We start from the raw sequence: 10,648 nt of genomic DNA, 5'->3' as shown, positions 1-10,648 counted from the left end.
TACAATATTTTGTTATTTTTTCAAATTTTATGTTTCACGCTGAATATGTGTTATTGTAAAATACATTATTTTTCTTGAATTATTTTTATAATTCTGACAATTACTTTTATAATTTTTACAATTATTTTCGTATTGTTTGCGATTAGATTATTAGTAAAAAAAAAGGCAGACTTGAAAAAGTAAAACATGCAACTTGTAGTAAAGAATAGTTATGATTGTAACGTTAAAACTTGAATGAAAACAAAGAAAAGCAAGAGTCACGTAGAAGAAGAAGCATGCAGCCTGAAAATGGTGGGAGGAGTACGGCGGTGGTCTACATAAGGAAACATATGAATTTCTTATCATCAGTTTATAATAAAAACATTTGACATATCTCGAGTATAAGTTATTGGTAAGACAACTTTTAGGGGGCAAGATTAGCAACATATTGCATCCGTATTGTTCCTCCTCGACCAGGTCGAATTCATGTGAAGACCATCCAATTTTCCTCCAACACTTGTCCACTTCGGGCATGCCGGTGCGGCAGTCCATAAATCTCTTCCCCTTTGTAAAGTTACCTGTGCAAAGCAATAGCGAGGCATAACGATAGTTACCCATTTTGCAACCGTTGATGGCTGACAGCTTCAAGTGGGGGCCTTTTCTTGTGTTCATGAAGTAGAAAAATTGGTTCACGCCTTGAACAAAATGAGCATCCTTGTTGTCGTGTTTCAAGAAAGTTGTAAATATCTTAGCAGCTTAGTAAGTCAGTCTAATTTTATATAATATAATCATAGGGGAAAAAATCATAGCTTGCATATTCGGATTATAAGGTTCCATATCACGGACGTAAAAAATCTACTCGTATTGGTTGTAAAAGTAAAACGAAAATCAGATCTACTTTTGATGGAAATCACTTTAAAATATTCTAATCAAGATGCACTTCTTTATTATAAAACATCCACTTCAAACACAATGTGCTCAACTCGAATACGCTCTAACAAAGAGAAAGACAAACTTACTTTCTTACTTTCTCAATGAATAATCGAACAAAAATGTGTTTTCTATGTTTCATAAAATCATAACAGAGGAATTAGTACATATTGGTCCCAAAAAAAGAGAATTAGTACGTACAGTTAAAAATGTAGATTGTGCCAAATCCACCAGTTGAAAAACTCGTTACACATAATATGAATGGACTCCAACGTGGTCTTCTGTAACTATCATTTTCTACATATCGTGCTCTGCCACTACCACAGTGCCAAACATGCCATCTTAATACTTAAGCATTGATTTATATTATGCATGTCTGAATGCACAGAGAAATATATTACCTATTAAAAAAAGTAAAAGAAGAATCCAAATTGTAGCTTGAACGGATTTCCTACACATTTGACACTGATACAATTTTAGTTGCCTCAGTATAGCTCAATACCAACTGTGAAGCTGCTTTTTTAACAATCGTCTTCGCGCTCCATACAGCTCTTGTCCCTCTCAAAACATCCATTCTGCTGAAAAGTTAGGAAAAAACCTCTTATTAAGAGATTTGTAAGCAAAAGGGAGAAAATCTTACGTTGGAAGATCTTGATTGGTTAGTTTGGATAGGTAACAACAGATCATTAGAGCCTCTGTGATGATCTACGGCCTTCCACTTTCTAACGGAATTTTTGGAATCAGACTCCATATAGTTCAAGAAGCCAGAGAAGCTCAGAAATTTTCGTGGAGGTAGATAAATGGCTAGGCAGAACGCTTTCTGGAGTATCCATCATCAGAAACTGCAATGTTCCAAGCACCGATATTATCAGTAGCACTTGCCGTCATTCTATGTCCTTGAAGCTGAATTACTTTTACACCATTTGTGGAAAGTTGTTTCCTTTCAGAGTCAGATGTTCCTAGCAAGAAAAGGGGGAGCTCATTACGATCATCCTGATCATATTCGTCCAAACGAACCCATCTCAAAGTTCCTTTGCCAGCTTTTTTGTGAGACTTCTTTATCTTTGCAACCTGAGTGTCCATAGCGAAACCAACAACAATCCAGTAATAAAGTTTATGCCTTTTCGTGATAAGAAAAGTTATAACTTTTTCTAAGTACCAAGAAAATTTTTGACACAGAAAAATCAAATCTTAAGAGCCAAAACAGTGTATAACTTCCACCAATTAGAATCACAAAAGGACAAAAGAATTGATCAGGATAAAACAATAAGAATCGTAACGCTCAGACCCACGTAGATTCTGCTTGTACCATATACTTTAAGTGATTCCATTCACAACAAATATAAACCCAAATCCAGTGAAGTAGATTACATATCCTCTTTATATAAGTAAAAAGTAAGGACACAGTACCATGAATTAAGTTTGTTTCAACCAACATTAATCTAAATGCAAATTAGGTGAAGTAAGGTGATCAGCTGAAAAAAAAAGGTGAGCTGAAAAGTTAAGTTATGATCTTTAGTAACTGACACAAAAAAAAAACAAAACAATAGACATACATTTTCTTTGCTCATCAACTGTTTAAGTTACAAAAAAAAAAAAAAAACTGTTGAAGACACTCTTTAAGAACATAACTAATAAAAGATTGAGACTAATGAAATGATAAATTTTATGGGAAGGAACTTACGTATTTATAGCTGCAGATACTCATAATGGAAGAAAGGAGAGAATGTATCGAATGACAGATCGTGGAGATGATGTATTGAACGACCGATCGTGTGATGAGTGGGTAAATGGAGTTAATTAGAGCGTTAATGAAAATAATTGAATACAAAAGTTCTGTAACTGTGCCTGTTTTTGACACTCGTTGCGAAGAACTTCAAGCAAATCGACAGAGACATCGGCTGCGATGAATCTGTGACTCCGAACGTTTCGGTTGATTAGGAAAGAAGATTAAACAGCGCGATTGAAAATCCAGAAAGAGATACTTCAGAACGTTTTGAGCCACTGAATCTCTCTAAACTCCATTGTTAGTGTCAGAGAAGGTATACGACCAACGTCGTCGGAGGAGATCGAACAATACGATGTACCCTAAAAACTCCATTCTCTCTATCGGGCTCTTGTTCTTCCCTAACACCTAAAGCTCACCAAACTTAGCCCAAAAAATGACAAACACATATTTAAATGAAATGCATCATTTTATAAAAGTGGACACGTGTCTGCTTTTCGTGCACTCAATTGATGACGTGGCATCCGAGCTGGACCCCCTGAAAGGGATTTAAGCTCTTCTTTATATATAAAGATATAGTTTAACACCATGTCCAATGTATTTTGCTATTTTCACCTCTAAAATAGATGAATTCTATAATAGAAGTGAAATATGTTCTAATGTTCTTATAAAATAGTAATCTCTAAATGTAGAATAAAAAATAGAGGAATGTTATTTCTTTCTCTATAAACAGAAGAAAAAAATAGAGATTTCTATTATAGAAGAAGAAATAGAGGTGTGTTGGAGCAATTTCACCTCTAAATATAAATACTATTATAGAGGTGGAAATAACAATAGGTTGGAGATCCTCTAGCATAGCTATATTCATTTGTAAATGTAAATTTTTCTTTAACAAAAAAAAAGTAAATGTAAATTTCTCTTGGCGTAACTTTGGTTTTAGGATGTATGTTTTGAACAATATCTAAATGGATATGTGATAAAGAATTAAGCATGTTCAAAAGGTTAATGGTGCTCATTTGCAAAATGATTACTCCCGTGGGCTAAGGAAAACTCCAATTATTTATTATTCTAATGTCATCAATCAATACTTAAAAAATAAAAACAAATGAAAGAAATGATAGATTACTATGCCTTAAACTAATGTGTATATATATTAATCATATAAGTTTTTTTTGTAAAAGGGCTTTCAAATTAAAGACTAAAAAACCATACAACGTATAAGTGTATATCGTTATTTTTAATCTTTATGAGACTAAACATGTAGAATTGTATTAAGAAAGCGACACTCAAGTGTTAGAAAATGCAACAAAGAAGAAATCGAGCTAATGTAATATATAAACTATTGAAATAAGTTATTATTGAATAGAATAAAACAGCCCTTTCTTCTCACAACTAAAGCTCTGTATTTATACATAGACGTTTCCTATTAGGATAAGGACTAGGAAACTAAACATCATTATCTATCTAGAAGTAGGAGTTATCTCCATATAACTTGTAGTTATCCCAATACTCCCCCTCAAGTTGGCAGTGTGAGATTGCGAACACCCAACTTGGACACAAATCTTTCAAATGCCGGTCCTGGTAATGACTTTGTAAGAATGTCAGCGAGTTGATTCTTTGACGTGACATGTTCAGTAGTAATGAGTTTAGACTTGAGTGCATCGCGGACATGGTGACAGTCGCGCTCGATATGCTTGGTACGCTCATGAAACACCGGGTTTGCAGCAATATACAGAGCGGATTTACTGTCACAGTAGAGCTTCATTGGCGTTGGATGCGCAATGCCAAAGGACTCGAGAAGGCCCTTCATCCATTTTAGGTCTTTGAGAGCAACAGACATTGCACGATATTCAGCTTCAGCCGACGAAAGAGAGACTGTATCTTGCTTCTTGGTCTGCCAAGCAACCGGAGACTCACCTAAGAAGGTAATATATGCACTCAGAGAACGCCTAGACAGAGGGCAAGATGACCAATCAGAGTCACAGTAGACACTTAGTTGCAGGTTATCATCGGCTTGAAGAAATATTCCCTGGCCTGGACTTCCTTTGAGGTATCGAACTACCCGTAACGCAGCTTCCCAGTGAGGTAATAGCGGCTTGTGCAGGAATTGAGACAGAGTATGGATAGCATATCCAAGGTCAGGACGCGTATTAGTGAGGTAGATTAAACGACCTACCAAACGTCTGTATTGTTGTATGTTAGCGAGAGGTCCTGTAGCCAAAGCAAGCTTGTGGTTGAGTTCCATAGGTGCAGGAGCTGGTTTAGCACCAAGAAGACCAGTCTCTGCAATAATATCAAGAGCATACTTCCGTTGAGAAACATAAAACCCTGTCTGATTCCTAGCAACTTCGAGACCCAAGAAGTATTTTAATGTGCCAAGATCCTTCATCTTAAAGCACCGGTGAAGATAGTCTTTGAATTCTTGTAGAACTTTAGCATCATTAGAGGCAATCACGAAGTCATCCACGTATACCAAGATATGCAAACATGTGGAACCCCGTACTTTAGAGAAAAGAGACTGGTCAGCATAGTCATGAGAGAAACCAAAGTCCTGGAGCGCCTTAGTAAGCTTAGAGTACCAACAGCGTGGTGCTTGGCGCAGCCCGTACAGAGACTTTTTGAGACGACAGACCTTGGTCGGATCGGAGCATTTAAAACCCTGCGGGAGTTTCATATATATCTCTTCTTCGAGGTCACCATGTAAAAATGCGTTTGTAACATCCATCTGGTGGACAAACCAATTCTTGACTGCAGCTAGTTTGAGTATGAAGCGGACCGAGGCGAGTTTAGCAACAGGCGCAAATGTGTCAGTGAAGTCTTCACCTTCGGTTTGATGATTACCAAGCACAACGAGACGTGCTTTAGGTCGTTCTAACGTGCCATCCGCATTATACTTGTTAGAGTAAAGCCACTGGTTGCCAAGGGCTTTCTTGCCCGGAGGTAGATTAGTGACCTCCCATGTATCAGTGGCTTCAAAGGCCGTGACCTCCTTGTGCATTGCATCGCCCCATATCTTGAGTTTAGAAGCCTCGCGATAGCTCTTAGGAACATCATCATGAATAAGAGCAGCCATAAACGCTTGATGCGTAACTGAAAATATCTTGTCAGTGAGATAGCTAGATATAGGGTATGGGGTCATACCTGAGACCGTTTCTGGAGGACCAAGATCAGGCGAGTAGAGTACGTGAGAGGGTTTATTATCATGTTGAGCTGAATGGGTCACATAGTCTTTGAGTAGAAATGATGTAGTTTTATGCCTTTGACCTCGACCAAGAATCTCTGGTATGCCTGGGGATGCAGTAAATTCATCTGTAGTAGGAGGCACAGGAGTTACAGACTGGTGCGGTGATGCTGGAGAAGTATGAATAGCTGCTGTAGGCATTACAGGATTTGTTTCAGACGTAGGCGGAAGACTAGTACTAACCGGTGGTGGGACTGTGTGATCTGAACTGGTAGGAGGAGAAGGTGGCAGAGGCAGCAAACTCCCCCTTGAGTCCAAGTTCGGTAGTAACCAATCATCTATAGTAGGGTCATAATGATTCATAGGTGGTGTAACATATGCATCAGTATGTACACCAGGGAACTTTGATTCAGAGAAGGCAACATCTCTGCTACTGAAGAACTCGTGAGTGTCAAGATCATATAATTTCCATGCTTTCTTACCATAAGGATAGCCAACAAAGATACACTTTTTGCTGCGATCGCCAAATTTGTCTTTGTCACGCGCCTTCCGATGAGAGTAACACAAACACCCAAAGACACGGAGCTTATCATAATCTGGTTTTGTTCCAAATAAAAGTTCATAAGGTGTTTTTCCTTGAAGAAATTGAGATGGCGTGCGATTTATTAAGTGAGCAGCTGTTAGTATGCTCTCACCCCAGAATGTGACTGGGAGATGTGCTTGAAATAGACACGCCCGAGCTACGTTTAGGATGTGGCGATGCTTCCGTTCGACTCGAGCGTTCTGCTGTGGTGTGTCTACACATGAGGTTTGATGGACAATACCTTGCTGTTTGAAGTAGGACGAGAGGGTGAGAAATTCAGAACCATTATCTGTGCGAACTGTCCTTACTTTCTTGCCAAACTGGCGCTCAGACAGAGCCATGAATTCTTTGAGCAATTTCGAGACCTCTGACTTCTCTAACATCAGATATGTCCACACTGCCCGCGAGTAATCGTCAACAATAGTTAAGAAGTATCTAGCACCACACGAAGAAGTTGTTCTGTAGGGTCCCCACACATCACAATGAATCAGAGAGAATGGTTCAAAAGCTTTATGTGAACTATTATTAAAAACTTGGCGCGTTTGTTTAGCGCGAAAACAAATCTCACAACTCGAGGCTTGCTCAGAATCGAAAACCAGTTTATCTAAAACATGTAAAGATGACAAAACTCGAAAAGAAGGGTGTCCAAGTCTCCTATGCCAAAGTTCTGAAGTAGATGAATTCTTGTACTCAGTCCGATGAACACGTGCAGCCGTGACCCCTGTGAAGTAATAAACCTCCTCACGTTCTTCACCCGTTCCAATCAGGGTCTTCGTAAAACGGTCCTGCAAAACACATAAGGTGTCAGTGAAGATAGCAATACAGCCAGTTTGTTTAAGAAGACAAGACACCGATATCAATGTGCAGTTAAAAACTTCAACATATAAAACATCAGTTAGGTAGTAGTCTCGGCTGAGAACAAGTTTGCCCTTCTTTGTTGCTTTAGAGAAGCGGCCATTTGGAAATCTGACCGAGGAAGAATGTATATCAACGACATCACTCAGGATTGAAAGGTCTCCTGTCATATGATGCGATGCGCCTGTATCTATGATAACATCTTTATGTGTAGGTTTACCCGAAAGTTTTTCAGAAGACAATGATTGTTGAGTGGTCTGAAGAAGTTGAAGTAGTTGAGTGATCTGATCGTTGTTAAGTGTTGGAGAGGGAGCCGCAGAGGCATTGTTTGTTAGTGCTCTCGAAGAGTTAGACCTGCCACGACCCCGTCCTGAGTTCTGAGAACGTCCACCACGTCCACGAGAATTATTTCCTGCATTCGTGGTATTCTTCTGTTCATACCACCATTCTGGATAGCCGTGCAAGAGAAAACATTCACTCTGATCATGTCCTTTGCGAGAGCAATGAGTACATGATCGATTTGGATCCCGACTTCGGGTGAAGACTGTTGTAGGTTGTTGCGTAGTGGTTTTGACAAGATCAGTTTGAGCAGCTTGAGCAGTGAAGCCGACTGCCTCTGTTTTGTGTTCCTTTGATCGTGATGTATTGTTGTGTTGTTCTTCACGGATGACGCGGGAGTACACATTGTTGATGTCGGGAAGAGGGTCCTCATCAATTATCTGAGATCTGATGTTACGAAACCGAGACTCATCCAGTCCAAATAAGAACTTGTGAACTCGTATCTCCGCTCGTTCTTTTTCTATATCTGCGGAAGCATCACAAGAGCAAGATCGAGGTGTCTTGAGATTATCAAGTTCCTCCCATAGTTTCGCGAGCCGGCCATAGTACTCGATCACAGTCTGACCATCTTGTTGACATGTATTAATTTCATCACGAAGTTGATGAATTCGGACCCCATTCCGAACAGAGAACCGACGCTGGAGGTTGTCCCAAAGCTTATGCGCGTCAGGTACAAAGGTTACGGTTGATCTGATTTTAGGGTCTATGGACGTTCTGATCCATCCAACAAGCATCGAGTTTGTAGCTAACCATCGTGAGAGATCTGGTTCTGTCGCAGGTTTTGGGATTGTTCCCTGGATGAAACTTAGCTTTCGCTTGGCTTGGATAGAGTTTGATAACTCTGTAGCCCATTCCGTATAATTATCACCGCGAAGCAAAACAGAGGTAATCAGTGCTCCAGGGTTGTCGGAAGGGTGTAGATAGTATATGCTAGAAGCATCATTAGGAGAGGGTAAGGTTGCCATAGGCGTAGAGGACAGAGCTAAAGTCGTGTCTCCCATGTTTCTTGAGTATCAAGAAACACGTTTTAGTAGTAGAAAAAAATTAGGTTTCAGGTTCTTTTTGCTCTGATACCATGAAATAAGTTATTATTGAATAGAATAAAACAACCCTTTCTTCTCACAACTAAAGCTCTGTATTTATACATAGACGTTTCCTATTAGGATAAGGACTAGGAAACTAAACATCATTATCTATCTAGAAGTAGGAGTTATCTCCATATAACTTGTAGTTATCCCAATAACTATGAAGTTAGGAAAAAAACTATAAGGTTTCTTACCAAAAAAAGAAAGAGAAATTCGACTATTTTGCTTTGAACACATGCACACACAATTGAAAATTGTGTAAAACTCCATTGTTTATAAATTATGAATGATCGCATGTAGTTTGTGAATGACCATCGAATCCACGACATTTCACACTCGTAGAACTCGTCTTTGACCGTGTAAAACTGCATCGTTTATGAATGATCGCCCCTTCGAATCCACGAGACTTCATACTCGTAGTACTCTTCTTTGACCGGATGCATCCGCGTCCCCTTTTTAACTATTCATTTGCTTTGTATATGTGTATTACCAGAACTACGTTGTAGTTCATATAAACAAAAACACGTAGAGAAAAGTGAATGGATTCATTTTGCTTTCAACATCTGCGCTCCCACTACACCTTTTAGAATTTTGTTATCCTTTTGCAATATTTGATGTAATAATTTTTTTTTCTTTTCTTATAACGCATTCGATAAGCTATAGCTAGTAAAGAACTAACTAGAAAAACAAATTCACATAATAATAATAAAAAAAAAAAGAGTAGCAGGGATTGCACGCATGTGTGGATATGATAAACAAAAGAAAGACAAAAGATTCCAATCACATCATAATTCGAGTTGGTGCATACAATAGCAAAAAGCAGATTGCTTTTAAATCAAAATAGCTAAGACAACACACGGTGCAATCTCTTCATGAGATACGTTTGATTTTTCATATTTTGCTCAAACAGACCAATCAAATGAGAAAATATACTTACCACATACATACATGTTGGTGTATGCGTGTCTATGAATCACTCCACTATCTGTGATTTGACATGTCCTTTTGTTGACATTCAAGAAGCGTTTCAAACCTTTTATTGTAGTAAAAAACAATCTCTAACATTACAATTACGTCTCAACAAAAGTAACTTAGATGATTTGTTAAGAGAAATTAGTCTTTTTATTTCAACAAACTAGCCTTTAATTTAGCCAAAGTGGTAGGAGTTGTAGGTAATGCTTATCAATCCCCTTACCGATCATGGGTACTTTTGACTTATTAGGTAAAGTTAAAAAATTAATATATTATATATATTTGGTTTTAAATTAAATTACCAATTCTTCTTAATTAGTTTTTTTCTTACAAATTTTCTCTAAAAAGGGGTCAAGAACGGCCAAAATGGCTCATCATTCTTCTCCTACGTACATGCGGGTTATCTTAACTGATGACCATAAGCCCCTACTCTAGCAAGTCTTAATCACAATCAATTTTTATTACTTATTCTCCTCAAACCATTTTTAGTAAAAGCTAAATTTCATAAACTCTTAACAAAGTTTCAGTGAATCTCAAGCCAACCATATGCTTTTTATTTGGTGGCTATTATTAATAGAGTGAACTCAACAGTGAAGACACGTTTAATTAACCATGTACTGGTTAAAAATGAAACAAAAGAAGTGTTAGTTACCTCCAAATAATGGAGTTCAAGAAATTAATAAGGTGGGACTTAAGAGATGATAAAGCTTCGGCCTATTATATGAGAGGAGCAAGCAAAGTACGTACAAATTAGTCCTTAAGCAAAGAAGTTGCCCCCTTGGTTCAGACCCACCTCCCCCAAGCAAAGTAAATATTTCAACAAAACGATCAATCAGATTATGTTGCTATGATGACATAGTGTGCAATGACACCTCAAAAAAACAAAAGTAATCAAGGAGCTAATCAAAACCTATAGGCTTAGATTCAACAAGTTCTTATGAAGAATATTTATTTTATATTATTCTAAAGGCTTGAGGGAAGTTGGGTCAAACTCAACG

General features: G+C 38.1%; 1 pseudogene; it reads right to left on the bottom strand.

The window, feature by feature from the left end:
• Window positions 1-318: 318 nt before the first annotated feature.
• Window positions 319-2,524, bottom strand: LOC125586940 (annotated as a pseudogene).
• Between the last annotated feature and the right edge of the window lie 8,124 nt (window positions 2,525-10,648).

The sequence above is a fragment of the Brassica napus genome, chromosome C5 (assembly GCF_020379485.1).
Source record: "Brassica napus cultivar Da-Ae chromosome C5, Da-Ae, whole genome shotgun sequence".
NCBI classification, from domain to species: Eukaryota; Viridiplantae; Streptophyta; class Magnoliopsida; order Brassicales; family Brassicaceae; genus Brassica; species Brassica napus.
Note: the sequence above shows the minus strand (reverse complement) of the source record. Positions and strands in the feature narration are given on the sequence as shown.